This window comes from Cynoglossus semilaevis, chromosome 4, assembly GCF_000523025.1.
Source record: "Cynoglossus semilaevis isolate Cse_v1.0 chromosome 4, Cse_v1.0, whole genome shotgun sequence".
NCBI classification, from domain to species: domain Eukaryota; kingdom Metazoa; phylum Chordata; class Actinopteri; order Pleuronectiformes; family Cynoglossidae; genus Cynoglossus; species Cynoglossus semilaevis.
This window is the reverse complement of record NC_024310.1, coordinates 5,953,608-5,971,102: the sequence shown is the minus strand read 5'-3', so window position 1 is coordinate 5,971,102 and position 17,495 is coordinate 5,953,608. Positions and strand designations below refer to the sequence as shown.

General features: G+C 41.9%; 1 protein-coding gene across 1 annotated transcript in view; it reads left to right on the top strand.

Moving 5' to 3' along the window:
* Positions 1-17,495, top strand: part of ecel1 (endothelin converting enzyme-like 1) — a 97,871-nt gene that overhangs the window by 17,077 nt on the left and 63,299 nt on the right. Inside the window, exon 3 of the mRNA XM_008308769.3 lies at positions 13,239-13,395. The gene's annotated coding sequence lies outside the window, so the exon portion shown is untranslated. The remainder of the gene's footprint in view (positions 1-13,238; positions 13,396-17,495) is intronic.

Here is a 17,495-nt window from a genome sequence, read left to right as displayed (position 1 = left end):
CTTTTCTGCCCCTGCTCGTCCAGGCCTTCTCCATCCCCCCGTCCTCCCCCCTGTCCCCCCTCCCCCCCTTCAGTCTGCCTCTGTTGCCAGCCTTTCATCATGAATCCCTGACACCTGTCCCTTCTCCCCACCCCTCCCACATGTTCCCTCTTCTTCTCCCTCTCTCTAAATTCAAGCCGGCACCTGCTAATCAGGTGTGTCTTCATCTGACACAGCTGTGACATCTTCCCTTGAGCCTGGTTTCCCTTTGTGTCTGCTGTCTTAATTATGTCCATTACAGTATCAGAGAGCTTTTTTTTTTTTTTTTTTTTGGCCATCGTCCTGATGTCCAGAGCCTCATGGTTACTCTCTCTGCTGTGGTGCACTTAGCATTTTGAACAGCTTCGCAAGGGACGCTGTTCATTTTGATGCTCAGGTGCTCGCCCTGCTCTTCTCTTCTTCTTCTGTTCATCGATGCAGATATTTAAGATATTAATAATAGTTTATTAAAATTTGGACTTTTGGATTTCAGTGTAGTGGAATTATTATGTTATGTTAAAAAATAACATTTAAAAAATCTAAATTATTGCTTTGGCTATAGCACTTTATTTGTATATATGTGTATATATATGTGTATGTAAATATAATATATATAAACTCTTTATTATTATTATTATTATTATTTTCCACAGTAGCATTAGTTGGGCTCAGGTGAGTTTCGGAGAAAGAGCAAAGCCTCAGTAGAAAATCACTAAAATTATATAAACATTAATAATAGTGTGTAAACACTAGTAAGAGTTAAATGATCTCAGACACCTACAACATAAAAGTTTACAGTAATTCAACTGTGTAACATTATGATGCAACTATTCCTCAGTGTAAAACTGTAAACGTTGACCTTCAGTGTCAAACAAAACGTGATTAATTTTTAAAAGTTTTTCACCTCTTGTCATAAATATACAGAGAAATGGTTGAAATGCCTGATTCCACTGGAAAAGTTCAGTGACTGATTGTGATGAAGATCACAATAGGATGATAACTAAATGAGGTCAGGAGGTCGAGGTCGAGGTCAGTACACAAACAGGTTATCATGGGTTAGCACACACAAAAAACACAGGAAGTTCCAGAGATTGTGCTGACTCACTGTCACTCACGATCCAGGTTGGTGTTCCGACCAGAGACACCGATGCTGCACATGGTCCTTAACTCGACAACTGTCACTACCTGACAGTCACTGCTCGTCCCTGCCCTTCATCTTTAGCCACAATGATCAGAGCAGCCAAATTAAAAGTGGGCTCAATCTTTCTGTCATTTCTTTTTCCTCACTAAAACAGAAATTGGAAAGCCTCCACAGGGACGGACTCTGCGTTTTATGCTGCGTGACATTTCACATCTTTAAAGTGTGTGAGAGGAGAAAGACTGAAAACACAACCATTAAAGTTCCCTGCTCCCCTCACTGTGCACACCGGCTCTGCCGAGAAGTTTGCAACAAATTGCGCCGTGCGATTCAGCGAGATTGATAAATTGTAGCACTGGAACGTAAGCAGCAACAAAAAATATGACGACTGACTGCATCGGTTCAGTCAGTGGCACCAAAGCAGCAGCATCTGGCTGCAGTGCTGACACCAGGGTGAGAGACGGGGAGAGTGGACGCTAATTCTGCAAATTACTGGGCACAACAGCACAAACAAGACAAAAATGGTTAAATTCATAGTTTCTTGTTTGTTTTTTTAAATTGGCAAAACTATATGAAAGTGGTTGTTTGTTTGTTTTTAAATTGGCAAAACTATATGAAAGTAGTTGTTTGTTTGGTTTTTTCATTTTTTGTCTTTCTTTCCAGACCCAAACAAAGCATCAACGTTTTCAATGTTAAAAATCCCTTTGAAACTTGAAACTTTCATAGTCTTTAACCCTCCGTCCTGTCCTTTAATTTTCTTCTGACTTTTCCTGGCTGTGAGGGTGTGATCCTTTTAGGAAATTAAAATATCACAATCAAATTAATTATGATAGCTCTCTTTCAAATGAGCAAACAGTCGGTTTCGCGATGAGTCGCTTTCATCACTTTGCGTGGAAAAATGGCGAGTGGCAACCGATGCTCACCGTCACCGTGCAGAGGCTGCTGCAGGTCGCCGACCATCTGGAATGTGCTCTGATTTGTTACCAGTAATTACAGCCGCAGCATCTCAAAGGTAAAGGCGCTGCTGATTTACCAACACACGGCGGCTACATGTGCAGCTTGAAGTCGCTCCCTCTGTTTTGCCTGCCATGTTGTGAGGCCTATTTGTTCTGGCTTCACGCAGTACTCCGCTCCTTCATCTCTCCGACTCCACATCGCCGCCGCTCCTCTGAAGCCACCGGGCTCTCAGCAGCCGTCTCCTTCCCTCAAACCGTATCTCTCCCCGTCCATGCTTCGCTCTCTTTTTCCAGTTTGTTTCAAGGGAGTCTCTTTGAGGATTCACCAACTTAATTACTATAATGGGGCTGGTGACACTTGAGACTGAGGAAATGGAACAGAAGGAGAAGTGGGACTGGGTAAAGGGAGGAGGGGCCAAATATAAACGGTAGTTTTATATAAAAGGCCTGGTCTGTGAGCGCAACATTAAATACCCACAGTGGGACTTCCTGTTAAACTACTTTGTCTGTGCACTTTCCATGACTCCTTCCTTATTGTAAAAAAAAGTTTAATTTCTTGCTTGCGTGTGCCTTTGTCTGAGTGAGCATTTGCATAGCAGGCCGCAACATTCAGATGTTTTTTGGAAAATTGTTAATCAAGCAATTACCGAACATTGCCGCTGTGACTCGTGGGAGATGTTATTTGAGGTTGTTTTTTTTATTTTGTTGTTGTTGTTGTTTTTGTAGAATGTTTATGGGAACCATGTTTAAACAGTGGTTCAAAGATTTTTCAGGATTCCTTGAAGAGACTCAACTGGGATGTTGCTTTTTTTTTTTTTCTGCCAAATAAGTTTTCTCATTTAAGTTGGCAAAAGTTAGCTTAACATTTTTGCAGGTCTCAGTAGAGAGGAAAAAAAGTGCCTTTTCTTGAAAAGTCAGTGGTTTAGTTAATGCTGTGTGAGAGACACCTCCACTTGATTACCTGAATGAAAGACACTTGACTGATTTTTCTCGTTTAGACCAGAACATAGATTGGATTCGGGCACAGACCCAAATGGCGTTCAGGAAAAAGCAAAAAAAAAGGAAGAAAAGGATTCAAATGGGATGAAGAGCACAGACTGAAGAAAGTGAGGGGGCGGAGGAAGAGGCAGGGAGCCAGGTTCTTGTCCGTCTTCATTATGGGACACTTCGGTTTTTATCAGTCACAGAAAAACCTCAGACGTTCACCTCAACAACGCAACACAGGAAAACACAGAGAAGTCCTCAGATGAGGCTCAGTTTAACTTGATTTAATTTAATTTTAACCATTTACGCTCGAAAGTCAAAAAGTGAAGCTTTAAAATATGTAATGAAACATTTAAAAATCAATTCAATTTCTGCATTAAAAATGTAACTCTAATGTATCAAAATATTTCCTTCCCACTCTCGTATCTGCTCATATTGCAACATAATCAACAGCAGACTAACTCTTCCAATATCTGGTGATGATTTGTGAAAAGTTCACATTTGGCCTGATGGTGGAAACAGCAGGGCATCGTAACATTCAGGACAAGGGACTTGGGCTTCCGGAGCAGGGATCACTGACAGATGTTGATTATCGAGTCGTTAAACCCAGGACACATTTTGGGAGAATGTCCTCCATATTGGTGTGAATCTTCGGGTTAATAAATACGTTTTTTTTTCTCAAAGCAGGAAGATGTTTTTTGTATTATAAATATTTTATGGTTTCTGATTTGTTCTGATTCACTCATAGGTTTTAACAACAGCCTAATTAGTAACTCCCAGCGATGTATCCAGTCAACATTCCAACATTCCACTGGTTAAAAGATGTCAATAAAAAAATGTATTAAAAAAACATCTAAATTAATCAAATGACCATAGATAACACTATGATTGTAGATGGTTGTTTGTGTCTGTAGGTGGCGCTGTGATGGACTGTTGTACTCTCCAGCTACTACTATAGCTACTCCCAGCAGTCACCAGGCGAGAACAGGGTTTATCCTGGAACGTGACTCATAAATTAGAACCCAACAACAACAACAACAAAACAGGAAGAATATATAAACAATAAAAATAGACCAGGGGGACCTCTTGCTGTAAGGCAACAGCGCTAACCACTTCTCCAGTACGTCATCCAAATAGACTTGCACTAAATTGCATCATAAATAAATTCTTTAAAAACCAAATCTGTCCTTGTCTTTCAGTCCCTGACCCCGGGCACGGCCATGTTGCAACATCTTTAAAAATGCAGTGACACTGTGGATGAATAACCTTCCTGCAGTAAGTGGGATATTACCAATGACTTGCTACAGTCCAGTTAGAAATTGGGCCTCCAGGTCCCTTTAGCCTGGAGCCAAAACCAGTCTCATGGAATAAAACTTCTCCTTAGTCCACAAAGTTAAAAAGGCAGAGGAGCTGGCATTAAGCTTCATCATATAATAATCTTGGCTTTCTATGGAGCTCAGTGTGAAGATCAGTGTCAGAGCTATAAAGGTCTTTAATATTAAAAGACTGGGTCACAATAATGCTGTCCTTAATGCACTGTTGTCATGGAAGCACGGCGACACCTGAGGTATAAAAATCATACCAAACAGCCCAGAGTGGTCGTAATGAACCAACAAAGAGGCTGAACAATCAACTGACCAATGAGTCAAGACAAGGAAACTGCCCCCGTACATGTGAACCATCCATCTGTTTCATGGTGCATTTGCTGCTTTATTGCCTGAAGTCTGTCCAGGTTGTAATATGAAAAGCCCACGCACATCAGTGATAGTTATATTGTTGGGATGGTGGAGAACTTTCTACCAAACGGTCGGTCGGTAATAGAGATTTCAGAGGGAGAATGGAGTCGGCCAAGTCTACTGCTCTTAATCTGTATCCTGTGCATGTGTTATCCATTAATCTGACTTTAGTTCAAAGCAGTAACTTGGACGACTCGAGCCCTAACTCAAGTGTTTTAGTGAAGCTGTAGTTGAAAATTTGAGGCCGAGAACCAGAACCACCTTCAGTAAAAATGTTTGTGAAGGTCTCCAAGGACCAGAGTGAAATCAAAGATTCCCAAAAGCTTGATTTATCTAAACTTTTATGTCTATATCTCAGTGTTGGAGAAACCCTTGTGTCTAGAAACTTTCAAAGTCCAGATTTTAAACACTGGTTTAGTAAAACTACGCTGAGCAGATTTTAAACACTGGTTTAGTAAAACAACGCTAAGACTTGGAGGAGGAGGAGGTCATTAATTTAAGCTCCTGTCCGAGTTTTTTCAGACACGATTATTGATTTATTATTTGTTTTTCAAACAACAGCTCAAGTCTTTCATTTATCTTTGGTGTACTGCTATGCAGACGACACTCGGCTCTATATTTCCTGTAAACCAACTCCACCCTCCCACCTTCTGTCTGAACAACCAGAAACACTGGTTTTTAGTTGAATTCTCTGAAACCTAACAGCGATAAAACCAAACTCTTAATAATAATAATAATAACTATTATTATTATTAATTATTTAGCTGTTAGCAAGTTATCTGGTGACAAGCAACAAATTTAACAACCTAATGTTATTCAGCATTATCATTAAACTTCTTATTATATTTTGTTCTTTACTGACAGCAAATGGAGTGTGTCTGTTGTGCAGCACTGAGGTCAATGGGGATGAGATTAAGTCGTTACAGTAACTTTATTTAGTTATATGTCCTATGCTGACAAATTGGATTTAATACTTAGTTGTTATGGCGTATAATGAACACTTCCCTGTTGGGTCTAAACAAAGGCCTAACAATTTGATTCATTATATAGAGATTGCAGGAACGTCAGCGCTGATTCAACTCCTGGTGAAATTATTGTAGTTGGTTAAGATTGTGATGTGTCAATAAATCTGGACAAAGTATTATGGGAAAATACTTTGAACCGACCGTGGAGGCACTAGTCTGTAAACAACTTCTGTGTGCTGTGACAAATAAATGAATTTTCTCCACGGACTTCCCGGCTGGGAGAGACTGGAAGTTTTCAAATGTGTCCATTGGGAAATCTTCGCTAACTGCAACATAAAACATATTCAGAAGATATCGTTTACTATTGTTAACTATTGAAGCCTCTTTGTTGAGAGACTGGTTTTAAATGACACCTCATTCAGGGAACCAAACTGTGGAACTTAATGAGATTCGTATTAACAATGACCTTTGAACTCCACGAAGCGACTAAACTAATGTTCAATAAGACTTCATCTCAAGACTTTTCAACTTATTCCTTTTTAATTTGAAATTCTACTAGAAATAGTCATAATGTGGAAACACTGCTACTAAAACAACTCACTCCACAACTTAACACACTCATTACACCATTTATTTAGAACTGACATTTTAACGACGCTGCATGGAGTTTTTACCTAAAGTGAAATCTGATGTTTAACATGCTATAAAACACACACACACACACACACACACAAACAGACCCTCAGACAAAACAGACAAGCAGGTATATATCTGTTTAACCCCTCTGGGTGTGGAATCAGATAGCTGAGGAAGTGTGCCAGCAGGGGGGGCAGCACATATAAATGGGTCTCCCATTTCCCAATTACTCTGTCTGGAGTACAAGATGGAAGATGGTGGAAGGACTGGAAGGAGTTGGGCCCAGGTGCTGAACAGAAAGGACTCCCCTCCCTCCACCTTCTCCTCCTCCCCCCCTCCTTGTTTTCACAGTTGTTTCTCCTTTTTGGAAAAACATCCACCATCAATATTCTCTTTGGCTAAACCTGAGTGCTGCGTGGAGGCAACTTCACAACTTCTATTTCACCCTTTCCTGAAAGTTTCCTAAAACAACTTGTACCATATAAAATGATAATTTTTCTCATTTTTCACAGTTTAAATGTAAACATTTCTGCCTTCTTTCTTTGCAGCACTTCTGACCTTGATAAATTGAGAATCACCGGAGCAAATGCGTTATTAGTTTCCCCTTAAAAACCCCCGTGTGGTTGGCAGCTACAGTCGGCCTTTTTGATTGTTGACAAGTGGAAGTGTTTGTGGGCGTCAGTGCAGATGTTCACGTCTGTCTGCTTGTATACAATTCGAGTCTGTCCATGATTGTGAGTTTCTTGCCACTCCCCGTGGCAGCAGGTGTGTAAATAACAACCCAATAAAAAATGAGGCTGAGCTCAAAGTGCTGTGGGACCAGACTGCCACTCACCCGTGCCCTCCCTTTCTTCCCCTTCTCTTTGTCAAACTCCGACATTGATCCCAGCTCATCTGCTCATTGTCAGCGTCCCTCAGCTGCACAAGGCTCCGTGCCTCCCCTCTGCTCTGCTGGGGCACTCGTTAGAATTCAGCGTCTGTAGGCTGCCAGCGTCAAGGCATAATTTTGCCAAGTGTCCTGCTACTGACAGCTGAGCGCAAATCCACTGCGAGCGGGATTATAAGTCTACTGAGCTTGGGCTGTTTCCCTCACATTTGCTACCTGTGAAGAACTGCAGTGAGAAAATGAAGCTAAAACAGCTCCAAGCTGAGGGTATATTTCCTGTTGGAGTCAAACAGCTATACCAGTGGGGCTAAATAAAGGGGGAGGTCAGTGAGGAGCCATCATGAAAACCATGGTCCACTTGTCATGAAATCTCCTGCTGCTCATTCGTTGTCCTTCATACTGAGTCACCTGAACAATAAGCAATAAGCTCTTAGTTTAAGGTTTGGCAATGCATACTGAGTCACCTGAACAATAAGCAAACGCTTAGAAAAAAAATTGTTCGCTCTTAGATTAAGGTTTGGCAATACTTGGGTTTTTGTGTGATATATTTATGGTGCGAACGCGTATTCCGCACCAATAATACAGTAGTCGTTTCCTGTCATGTGGTTTGAATCCACCTGCCTAAATCTCAATGCTGAAAAACACTTGGGTAGCGCCAGGCAGACCATGTTCAGACACCTATAATGAAGAGGAAAAGTTAAGTGGTATTTCTGCAAACCCTGCACCTCCACAAGAATCAATAAAACCTTTGCCATAATTATACTGTGAAATGAATATGAAAATAGGAGCAAGACTGAGGAGGTGAAAGGATAATTTGATTGCATTGCGGTGTGAGTGATGATGAAATTGAAGGTGTTTTTTTTTTTTATGGTACTTGACCAGGGGTGTCAAACTGGACCAGTACGTTCACAACATAATTACCTATAAATAACAACTTAGTCCACATTTTACCCCTTTGTTTTCCTGTGAATTAGCACAAGTTTATTCAAAAATATTCATACTTAATAATATACCATTTGACCAAACATCACAAACATGAAGTTTTTTTTTTTTCATTTTTTTTTATCTTCAAAATTCATCATGTGGGCCAGATCAATCCCTCTAACGGGCCTGCTTTGGCCCATGGGCCATATGTTTGATATCCCTGGTTTAGACCATTGGCAAATTTTGACAATTTAGCCTTTAGTGTGAACTAGGCAGATTTAGGGGGCTGTGAAGGCTAAGCCAGCTTTTTGGACTTTTAGGAAGAACGGGAATTGTTTGTTCCAGCCTTTGAATGCTTCCTGCTTAGCAGCCCACACCGTGTGGTGTAGCTCTGCAGTGGTGAGTCCAGAAGTATCAAAACAAGGAAGAATGTGAGCTCTGGCAGTTTTTGGCTGATCCTGTTTGTCAGTGTTTATCTAAAGGATCACGGTTGGGCTGATAGCTGGGTGCATCGTCTTCTTTATTAATAAAAGGCGAGTTCACCGTCAACAGCTGGCGGTGGAGCAACTCCTTTTGGTCTGGTTGTGTAAACTAAGATCGTTTGGCAACACTGTCAGGGAGCATTTGGTTCCAGGAGGGGATTGCGTTGAGCAGCTAGACGTGCCGACAGTAGCCTTTAGTCTGTAAGCCCATGTTCATCACAGCAGCTGGTTGGTGTTTTAATATGAAGGGGTCAAAGGTCGTGTACATAAAGCAGCAGTTTTGGCCCATGGCCTTCAGGGAAAAAAGATATCTTCTGTAGTTTTTATTATTATTATTGTTTTGTGTGTTATTACTGATTCGTGGTGTTTAGTAATTTTAATGAAAGCTACTAAACAAAGTAATGAGAATGTCTTTGCCTGGCTGTGGTGGATGTTGGATGGATGGATGGATGGATGGATGGATGGATAGATAGATAGCCTGCTGCTAGTTAGCATGCTATTTCTCAAAATATCACATGTTTAATCTCTCTTTTGACCCTTTGTTCTAACTGATGTTGAAACACGTTTCAGTTCATCTGTATGAGCTTTTTTTTTTATACTATGAAGTAACAATTTTAGTGTATTGCAGTATGATGGAGTACATGGACGTTTTGAAAACACTTCAAATTTTGTATTCCCTCAGTGAGTTGGATATCTAACGGTGACATTTTGGGCTTTCACTTTTGTTTGTTTTTTATTTATTGCCATTTCTCTTTTGCAGTCATTCTTGTCTCCTCTCATACTTTCCCATCACTCCCTCTGCTTCCATGTTAGCCTGGCAATCAAGTGCAATGTTTCTTTAACAAATTGGCATCTACTGTCAGGCAGCGTTTCCTTTCCACCAATAAGTAAACAAAGAAAAGGTCAAAGAATCACATATTTGTAGAGACTGTCACGAAAAAACCTGCCAGCACTCCTCCTCCTCCTCCCCGGCCCCTTCCTCCCCCTTCTCCTCCTCCTCCTCCTACCTCCACCTCCTCACTGAACAGTTGGTGTAATGAAATGGCCAGTTAGTTGCACGGCTGATTTGCATAATAATATTAGTTGACCTTTTTGGTTTGATTAGTTTGGTTTGTGTGAGTTTCAGGCTACACACAGATGAATGTTCTTCCCTTCTAGCACTAATGTTTAGAGGTTATTTGGACCACATGATTTATTACTGCCAACCTTGATGTGGTACTACAGTAATATGTCCTTTGTATCGGGCGGGGGGGACGGACTTAGCAAATGTTTAGCCTCTGAGCTCGTGGTGTTGTATGAATCCTTATCTTTAAGGTGCACTGTGTCATTTTAAGAAGGTGTTTATTACCCTTCATTATTACCCTTCTTTTATTACCGTTATCATGTTTGGTTCCTTGTATAAGTTTATATGTATGCACCTGTTGTCATGTCTGTTTGGTTCCTTGTATAAGTTTATATGCATGCACCTGTTGTCTCCTCTGTGGTAATTAGTTTCATCACTCTCACCTGTGATTCTGTGTTAATCAGCCTCACTGGTCTCACCTGGTGCTCTGGATATAGATGAATACCCCTCTCTCTCTCTCTCTCTCTATGTCTCTCTGTCTTTGTTGGGTTCCAGTCATTATGGTTCCTGTCATTGTTCCTTTGTGTTCCTGAACTCCAGGTCTGTTTCCCAGTGCTTCTCCACTGACTGCGTGTTCTGTTGGACGTTCCGTCTGATTTAAGTTTGGACGTTAATAATGTGGAAACTGCACCTGATCCTCGTTTTCCCGAGTGCTGCCGATTGGTCCGGCCTGCGTCCCCTGCACCTGCCGTACGTAACACTTTAATATACTGTATATTTGAAATAGGGTCTGTCAGCAGCCCAACTAACAAACCTGCTGGAGTAACTGTTAAGTATTTATGTAGTTCAAGCTTAGAAACCAATTCAACTTTTGGCTGTGATTCTGAGTCTGAGTTTTACAAATGAGAGTTTTCGCCCCTTAAACCTGCACAAAATATTACTACAAGTATAGTGTAACATGACACTAGAGTGAAAAGAGGTGGAAACATCAGCCTTCACACTGACTGAGCGCCACCTCCAGTGTTGGAGTTGGTGTAACGTTAGTAGGAGAACCTGGGGAAAACAAACACACGGGTGAACTCTAACAGCAGATACATTTAATACATTGTTATTTTACCTGCTGTAAACTCTGTGTTATTGATAGTCTGTAATTCACTGGTGTCTTTGTCCAGTGAACATTCTTCCAAAAACATTGATTTACCACGCTTCCACAGAAAGTTGTATTTTTTATTATCATTTTTTTGAAACTACCGTGGTAATATGAAAATGTTTACTTGGACCAATACAAATTAAGACAGATTGAGTTCAACAGCAGACAGTTGTTGAAACTAGTCAGCCATATCTTTATTCATTTCTCCGCCATTCTCTTTTTTAGAGTCAATTCCAGCGCCTCACATCTGCTAGAAGTAGTCGTGACACGTAATGCAAAACAAACTCTTACAGGAAGGGGGCATATTGTTATGAAGCGGCCCCTTTTCAAGGTTTTTTTTTTTTTAACAGTGTTTTTTAATAAATATTTTACGCATTATTTTTCACCATTCTGTCAGTGTGAGTTCCCTGTTGGCTTTTTTCCTCGAAACAAATGATCCTAGGTGTGCAATTAAGTCACCTGAAGAAATAACTCTTGAAATATTAAAAAGCAGTCGCACAACTGTGTGTGTAGGTGTGTGTGTGTGTGTGTGTGTGTGCGCCCTTACCTTTTTTTATTAAATCAACACAGACCTTGTCAGGATCATTAGCTCAGATCAGTACCAAAGCCTTTCGTAAATGAACCAAAACCATGTTCCTGAGCCGCTGGTTACAGTCGGAGGAACACGGTGAATGACAACAAATGACAAACCCCTCCGTTCAACAGGAACCATGATGGCATTTTTATATTTTAAACAAATAAAAAAAAACAGACACATCCTACCTTACACCTAAACCTCGCTGTTTTAAAAAATATATATATTTTAATGTTTTTTTTATTATTTGGTGGAAAAATAAATATCAAAATCTGACATAAAATATACAGTGCTTTTGCACTACAAATACATTTACTTGCAGGGACATGAGGGAGGGTAAATAGCCCAGTGTTGCCCAACAACACCAGGCTGTACGAATGACAAGTGAATGCAACTCAGAGAACTCGACGGACAAAGCCATGACGCGGCAGGTTAGCATGGATTAAACCTTTTAAACCAAAATAACTTCATGTCCTGAGTCATCTGTGTAGGTCGTATATATAACTAGACATGGGTTCAGGTGGTTGTAGCAGAAGAAGTTTCCAGGAAACATCAGAGTGGTTGCTGCTGGTTCCAGACGTCATGGAGTTTTTTTTAAGTGAACCGAGGCTGATTCTCTCTCTCAATTTGTAACATCAGTGATTGTTGTCCCGATGATTCATTGGTTCCTTTAATCAGTTCTACGTCATCTTCTTCCAAACATATGCTCAATTTTGTCAATTATGGTTGCCTGCAGACAGAAATAGAGGGACAAGACATAGAAGAGAGACAAATGGCTGTAATTGGTCAAAGCTTGTGATTGACAGCAGGACCCATTAGAGCAGGCATGGGCAAACTAAGGCCCGAGGGCCGGATGCGGTCCACCAAACTGGGCAAACTAAGGCCCGAGGGCCGGAAGCGGCCCACCAAACTATATAATTTCTAAATTATATAATTTAATTTATATTATTATTATAGTTCTGCCTTTCCCTGCAACACCCACATCTCCCCAATAGATGGCGTAGAAAATGATAAAAGCATTTTAACATTTTAGCCTTTATGGATGACTTTGACATGTCGTTTCTCTTACTTCACATGAACGCTCCATCTATCTGTCAAATTAGACTGTGGTATCAGCTGCAGTGACTGACACCGAACCAACCAATCACAGTTAAGGGGAGTTCAGTAACTAATTACTTTCAAATTTGTTGCCTGTTGTATCAACATTGTCTCAGAGATGAGGCGATGAAGGACGAGAGGTTAACATCTTGGAGGTTGCTGATGCATCTGCAGCCTCATCCCAGCAGTCGTTGGACAAACGTGGTGTAGACACTCACACCTTGGAGTGTCCAACCCCGGCAGGTTTTTGGACTTTAGGAAAAACCGCTGTGTAAGTGTGAGGTAGAAACAACACTGGGGATCAAACCAGTGACCTTCCTGCTGTAAGGCAACAGTGCTAATCACTTTCAGCAGAGGTTACGGCCAGTAATTAACTTGATAAATAAGGTAAACGTTGAGGTTTGGGTTCAAATAAATGGAAGTCAAAGGGTCGGTGGAGGTGTGTGTCCCTTCCTCTGTGTGCATCAGTGCGCTGTACCTCGTTATTAAAGTCTCTCTCTCTGTGTCTCTCTGTCCCTCCCTCACTCTCGCTGTCCCTCCCCTCTCTCTCTCTCTCTCTCTCTCTCCCCCTCCATACCTATCCTCCCCGTCCTCTCTCACTCTCTCCTCACTCTTGCTCGGATGTCAGATACAGAGCAGGCGGCAGAAGGAGAGCGGTGCGGATCCCTGTGTGTCCACCTCCAGATGAAGAGGAGGAGGAGGAGCAGAAGGAGTGACAGTCCGACCGGACCCTGTGGTGCTGTGGTTCTCCTGCGTCCACGCTCACCGAGACCCACGGAGACCAGGTACTGATACTTTGTTGTCCTTCTCAGCCTTGATCCAGACTCTTCCATCTCAGGTATTCAATATTATATTCACAACTTTCAATCATAAAAAAAGAAAAGAAAATGCAAAACCACGAGAAGAGTTCGTCCCGTCAGTCGGTTTGTTTGTGCATCGTTATGGCATCGAATGAAGACCTGTCTTTAAAATTAATATTTTTGTTATTTACGACCCGGGTTGAATGGGAAGTGGTGCCGTTTGAACTGAGAGTCGCCTTTTACAGCTGACTCACAGATGAGTGGAGCTTTTTAGGTCCTTGACGCAGGTGATGACACTGTTTTTTATTCTCCTACACACGCGGACAGAAGTTTGGTTTCTCCCCGTACGTGCAGAACACACACGTGCGCAGAAGTCAGTGCGGGTTGAAACCAGCAACTGCACGGTCCGTTTACAACAACAACAACAACAACATCAACAGCAATGGAAACAAAACTCGAAAGCTGCCAAAAAAAGTTTTTCTTTATTGACACTGATCACAGTCACGGCAGCTCAGCAGCCCTGCTTTCCACTCAGTGCCGTTATTCCCACGGGAAATGTTCGGTGACGTTGAAAGAAAGATCGCTGCCGCTCGGCTTACATTCTGCTGACCCGACAGTCTCTCAGTTGAAGGAGGCGAATCGCGGTTTCTAGGTTGAAATGATTTTTTACGTGATATTCATATTGAAATGTTCTCACGTCTACACAGTGTCCCCTTGAAATAAACACTCCACAGTGAAGAGTAGGGTCTAGACCAGGGCTGTCAAACTCATTTTCACCGGGAGGGGGGGCCGGCATCACCAATACAGTTCCCCTTGAAGGGCCGGTTATAAACGGTAGTCTGTATAGATGTAACTACTCCATAGTAACATATTAATAAATGTGTCTGCAATTTATTCAAGTTAAAAACACAGTTCATTACTCTGTGTAATAAAAAAACATTTTAATTTTAAATGATTTTGAAGCTCCCGCAGGCCATACAAAATGATTTGCCGTGCCACATTTGGCCCCCGGGCCTTGAGTTTGACACATGTGGTCTAGACAGTATAGTAGTAGAGTAGAGATTTGACCTGTTTTAACATTAAATGTTAAACCAATAATAAAAAAAGGTCAATAATTGATATGGCTCTCTGCTGTATCCAGGAGACAGATTTGAAGTAGTCGTTATGGTTAATAGAGTTAGTGCCTGTAAGTGCCTCGTACATGCCAGTCTCTACCTCTCTCTACCTCTCTCTCTCTTCATCCTTGATCCTGTCAGGACCTGTCGTCTTCAGCCAGAACCCAGTTTTTGAAGCATGACATTTAATGTAATTACTAGAAGTAAATTATACTGAGGTTAGTGAAAAGCTGCGGTGGTGTCAGAGGTGAATGGCTGCGTTCAGGTCTGAGTCTGAGTCTAGAGTGGGGTTGTCCACTGAGCACGTCCGTTGTTTTCCTTATGGCAGGGGCCTTGAATAGAGGTTCACAAACAGCTCCGCCCATCTGGAGTGGATGACGCTGTGAGTGCTGGTGCTGCACTTGAGCCCTGTGTCCAAAGCTGTGGTCCATGCAAACAGACCATGGCGCTCTTCTGCTGACTCTGGTGACTGGTGATAAGGCTCCGGGGGTTTCTCCTCCGCTCCAGCTCCCCGAGTGCCGTGAAGTCTCAGGGGCAGGCTGTGTGACCACTTTGATTAAGGGATAATAAACCCATTTATTGGAGGGTGGGCTTTCAGGTGATGTAAAGCAGCAGAGGGGAGATATAAAAAAAAACAAGTGCAGCTTCGATTTCTGGCCACCACTGAATATCATCACAAACTGAACGCAAAGGAAAAGAGAGTGCTCTGCGCGTGTTTATGCTCAGGTGTTTCGTTTGTGTGTCCGCAAAGTGGAAACGCAGGAGTGTAATAGTTTCAGTGATAAGTTCTGAGGAAGACACCACACACATCATGTGGTGGAGCGTGACACTGCAGGCGGTGTGAGGATTGAACAGGTTGGGTGTTTGGTTACAGACCGCGGCGTGCAACAATATTTTCTTCCCCCAGACTCGGCAGTAAATAATGCCGACATCTCTGGAATTAACTGATATGTTTTACGGTCTTTGTTACGTTCCCTTTGGAAACTTTGTAAATCTTTCGCCAGATGATGTTGCCCGCGAGTGACTTCACGTCTCCAGTGGAGGGAGTCTGTCTGTTGTCGATCGCCCAGGGGAACAATTTCCATGTGCTGATGTTTGAGTTGACTTCTGGAATGCCGCGGCTCGTATCTCCTAAAGCACTGCAAGTGTGGAGAGATAACCCAGCTCAGTCTGACGCACGGTTTACATTTGTATTTGATATGCTCACAAATCCAGGCTGGTAAAAAAAAAAAGTTGCCTGTGAAGTTGTTAAAGTGAATGACTTAATTACCCACACATCACAATAATGTGTGTTTAAAGGGACAGTTAGGCACCGAGGCACTCTGTGATGAATTAAATTTAATGAATAACGAGGTGTTTTTAAAGGACTCTTATCGCAAACTGTCACGTTGTGATCGTTAGCGTTGCCACATGGACAAAAATCTCCCAGGAACAGAGTTAGCCATTAGCTTAAATGGTCTTTATCTTAAGACTATGTTGATCACAATGTGAAAGGTATTAAAGTTTCTCACTCATGAACGAGATTTAAATTAGAGCAGATTGTTGTCTCCCGTCACAAACCCACACTTCTGAACCTTAGAAGGCAGCACTGGATGAGGAGTAAAGTCCTGGCAAACGTTGGTGCCAGTCATGTTTTCATTATGGGAGTGGATTTACAGTGAGAAACAAACAGAAGTTTCCAACTTGAAGAAACAGATCTCAGATGACTGGTTTCCTCTCGTCTCTTTTCTCCGTGACAGATCCTTTATATTTAGAAGGTTTGATGTGAGTGGTGCAGTAACAGAGTGAACAGAATGAAACAGCGCTTTGTGAAGCAAAACCATCTTCACACTGTTTAAATAAATCACTCCTCAACATTTACATCCGAGCGTCACATATGATTAGATTTTTAGGTCTGCACGATCCGAGCGTCACATATGATTAGATTTTCACGTCCGCACTTTACCTCAGTTTTTCCACCAGAAATGTGTACGTCACAGTTGGTGAAGTACTGAATACAACAAGTCAGTTTTTTTAGTGTATAATTAAACCGGCTGGCTTCCTTAACTTCTCCCAAGGAACTCCCGAGGTATTATTGAAGTTTTGTCTGTCCATCCATCCAGCTGTTAGGCCCAAAATTGCCCCCAAAATATCATGGCAAATACTGTGTAACATGAAGCAGTTCTTGACTAAAGCTTACAAATATGTCCATCCATCTATCCGGGTCTCGGGGGCAGCAGTCTCCACCCAAATCACACTGCACTGTACCCCCCCCCCCAAATCTTCCTGCGGGTGGTGAGTCCACTGGAAAGTACCAACCGCCCTAACTGGGATTTGATCGTGAACCCTAGCTTCCACACCAACGACAGAGACATTGCCTCTGGGCCAAAGCGCCACATTTACAAATATGTGTTGTTTAAAAATGTTTAAAAATATTTTTTTCCCTTTCCCTTTCATATGTGGTTCTAACTTTTCTGAGGTAAACAGTCAGGTCTCAGTTCTGTACTTTGTTTCTTTTTTAAACGAGGGCTGCCTGCACTCTCTCTTGTTCTTGTTGAGGTTGGTGGTGAGACGATGGACAGGGGTAAACTCTTGGCCGTAGCTGGCACCACAGGGGCAGAGTTGGCAACGTTAACACTGTCAGTCAGTCTTTGTACAATACTTTAACTATCCAGAAAAACTAGGCTGTGTCTGAGGAGTCAAAGTGACGTGAACCCGACCTGCCAGAGGTCTTGGCTCACTGACCGGCCATTGATTTCCTGAGATTTTACAAGCAGCAGTTAGAGAAAAGACCTGCAGCCGTTAAAAGGTGTTGTTTCCTTAACTCATGCTCTCGTTTCACTTTTAACATCGGTTATTTTAAAAATGTAACAAGTCCACTCTGCACCTCTGTCACATGCTGTGTCCCTGTGTGTCTTGTTCTTCCTCAGGCAAGAAGTTGTCAGTGTCTTTAAATGTTTTAATATCTTCTTACAGTATCTGACATTCATC